The sequence below is a fragment of the Rhinolophus hipposideros genome (genome assembly GCF_964194185.1).
Source record: "Rhinolophus hipposideros genome assembly, chromosome: 26".
Taxonomy (NCBI): domain Eukaryota; kingdom Metazoa; phylum Chordata; class Mammalia; order Chiroptera; family Rhinolophidae; genus Rhinolophus; species Rhinolophus hipposideros.
In genome coordinates this window covers 11,086,741-11,090,113 of record NC_138072.1, presented here as the reverse complement: position 1 = coordinate 11,090,113, position 3,373 = coordinate 11,086,741, and positions in this window count along the sequence as shown.

Genomic DNA, 3,373 nt, shown 5'->3' with positions numbered 1-3,373 from the left:
GCCGTGACCCGTGGGCGGATGGGTTACAGGGGGGGGGGGGGGAGGGACCGGGACCGCGCGCTAAGCGGTGGCAGGGACTAGGCAGCAATGGGGAAATCGAGGCACAGAGCAGCCGGGGACTCATGCGCCCCGGAAGGCGATCGCGATGCCCAAAGCGAGCAGGCTGGCCCACCCCTTTGTCTAGGGTGGTCACTTTTGCTTCACTTCTCCCTCTTCCAGGCACGACAATCACCCAGCAGCATAACCCCTCTCTCACCCACCCCCATCTATTGCCCCTTCCCTTCTAATACACCCCGCTTGGTTGCTTGAGGAGGGGGGTGCGGTGCACCCCACTGTGAAAGTGATTGTGTGTGGGTTGCAGAATGGGAGATTTAACAACGTGTACAAACTCCTTTTTTCTGGCCCATCGCTCAAGAATGGCAGAACTTTCGGCCCTCAGCCCACTCCGTGGAAACTTGTACACTGTGACCAAACTCCAGCACGGCTTCCTACAGCCTAAGGCCAAATGCTCAGGGTGACCCTGAAACAGGGCCCGGTTGGCACCCCCATAGCAGAGGCCTCTCCAAGCCCTGGCCTCATCTTTCCTTGACCTACCTATAGCTTAATAATAGATCATCTCCCTGTAGCTTGAGCTCAGAATGTCCCCTGTCCCACCCAGTTCCCTGTTTTAGAAAATTACCCTGAAATTTATGATGAATGCCCTTAGGCTTATTGATCAATGGTCTATCAGGCTGATCCCGTCATCGTTCCTGGGTTGCTGACTCCACCATAGAATCACGTGGCCTCTGGAGAACACCCAGATTTTCCCTTAAAAACCCCACGCCGGTCTGAGAATGTTAAAGCAGTTTTTGGAGGTGTTAACCTGCTGCCTTCTCACACCACTGGTGCTCTGATAATAAACGCTTATTTTACAACCCAACTCCTGTGTCTTCTATTGGCTGAGCGGTGCAGGCAGCGCGAGCCCTGGACTCCTTTGGCCTCTGATTTAAACCCCAGCCCCCAGCCCACCCCATTAAAATGCATGCCTGAGACCCCTCAGTGCTGCCAGGAGATATCACTGTCCCAGCCAACTTGGGAGAAGAGCCCCTGGCCTCCTTTTCTTAGAGCACTTCCTACAAAGGGCTTATAATTGTAAATCCTTCCTTTGTTACTCTGAGATGTGTGTGTACAGCCTACAACTCAGAAATGTCTTTCTCAAGGACTTGAAGCCACTCCTTTGAGATGTAATCAGCAGAAGGACGGGACCTATCTCCCAATTGCTGTGGGAGGACAGACTCCTACCTTCAATTGCCAGCCAGCAGACACAGCTGGCCTAATCCCATTTACACCTACTAACCCTTTCTCATTTTTCACAGAGCCCCTGCTCTTTCCTCCTCCCTATTCTCTGATTCTCCCTTTAAAAACGCCCAGTCACCACTGAGTAAATCTACAGAGCTCAGCTCTTTCCTCTACTGTCAGCAGTAACTGAATACAACCTGTTTTCACTGCTTAAAACAGTCTGCTTGTTTATCTTTAACAGCTCCATTCAAACAGTCTATTTGGTTAACAGCGGATTTTCCTAGATAAGTTAAGGTTTGAGGTCATTCATTTATTTTTCAAAGATTGACCCATAAATTGTAACACAGTTAGAGGAGAGCTTACGGAGGCAGCCAGTGGGCCACCTCCCAAATCCAGATTAGTCACCCTCTAGAAAAGAGGGCTGTCCTCCAGGAGTAGGGAGAGACTGGAGGATGGAAGGGAAACCCAGGAGCCACGCTCCCTTTGGCTGTTTCTAAAATAAAGCAAAAGTCAAAACTGGCCAGAAGTTCTCCCCAAACAGCCCCCGTTTGAAATCCCAGGCCAATGAAATCTGCCTCTGCAACAAACACACACTGTCATCACATTCACTGGCCAAGACTTGGGTTTCTTTTCCAAGCATGGTGGTGTGATGAGGTGTGCGTAAACTTGCACGAGATCCCCTTTTTCTACCCTTGAGGAAGATCAGAGCCCTGCCTCCTCATAAGCCTGCTGTCAGAATAAACTTAAGTAAGCAGAATGCTAAGTAAAAAAGCAAAACTAGTCTCTTTAGGTCCCTTGGGCCCTTGCACAAAAACAACAACAATAAAACTCTCTCTCTCTCTCTATATATATATATATACACATATATATATTATATGTGTATATATATATATAATATATGTATACATTATATATATAATGGGCTTTTGTGACATTCCAGAATCACTCAGTGTCAGTAAGTAACTGGAGTTAAAATCATAATAACCGTAATGATCATAACACCTTTCATTTCGCAGGACTTCACCATTTATGGAGTAATTTGACATTCAGTGAGGTGGGGGCTGAAGTTTGAAAGAATGCAGTAAGTGGCCCTGTGGTGTCTGGCGGAATGGAGAGGACCACCAGCTGGGATGTCATCTACAAAGTCCCCTGGACATGACTGATCGAGGCAAATATACCATGGTTCAGAATCTGCTTTTGAGCCTCTTAAGGTAGAAAATCTAACTTTTCCGTGCCCAAGAGTAAATGGGGCTCAGGGATACTAACCTTTGCTAACAACCTTCACGAGAGACTGATGAAGAGAACATTCAGGCCGTTTTACCATTCCCAATAAGTAATATCTTTGCATGCCCACACGCTCCTGCACCAGTGTGACCCCTATTTCCTCTTCGTGCCCCCAGGGAAAACATGCAGCTCACAGGGTTACTTGTGTGTTAGCCTGGCTCCTCCTTCAGGCTGCAAGGAGGAGACTCACCCAGATAATGTTAGAGTTGGGGATTTGTGGTCTCCATACCCAGGGAAGTTGTGTCTCAACTGCCAATCGCCAGCCCCAGAATTCTGAGGCTGAGAGCTCAGAAGGCCTCCAGGAAAACACATACAATGGCCGATTGTTGTTCACTGCCATTCCAGCTAGATGCTGGTCTCCAGTCTTGAGCAATGACTGAGAAACAGTCTCTGAGCTCAAGGAGTCAGGAGTCTGCAAAGCCTCACATCCAGAAACAATTGGTTACAAGGTGACAAGAGCTAGATGAGGGGAGGGGAAGGGAGCTCTTGGAACTCACTGGACACTGGGCTCCCACTTCAGACAGAGACGCTGAGGCCAGGAGGATAAAGGACATATTTTGCTAAAGGAAGAGAGAGTGGGGGGAGGGGGACAGAGAACATGGCTAAATTCAGCGCTGGCTCGAAAACAGAGGGCAAAGTCTGAGTGTAGGGAGAGGGCTGGGAAGATAAACAAGCCCAGGTGGGAGAGGGAGTTACACTGTGTGGAAAGGAATGTGGACTTTCATCCAGAGGATATTTTTAAAAAATGAGGAGCATGATTTACTGATAAGAAGAGAAACTGCATGGCTGGAAACATGGAAGATATGGAAAC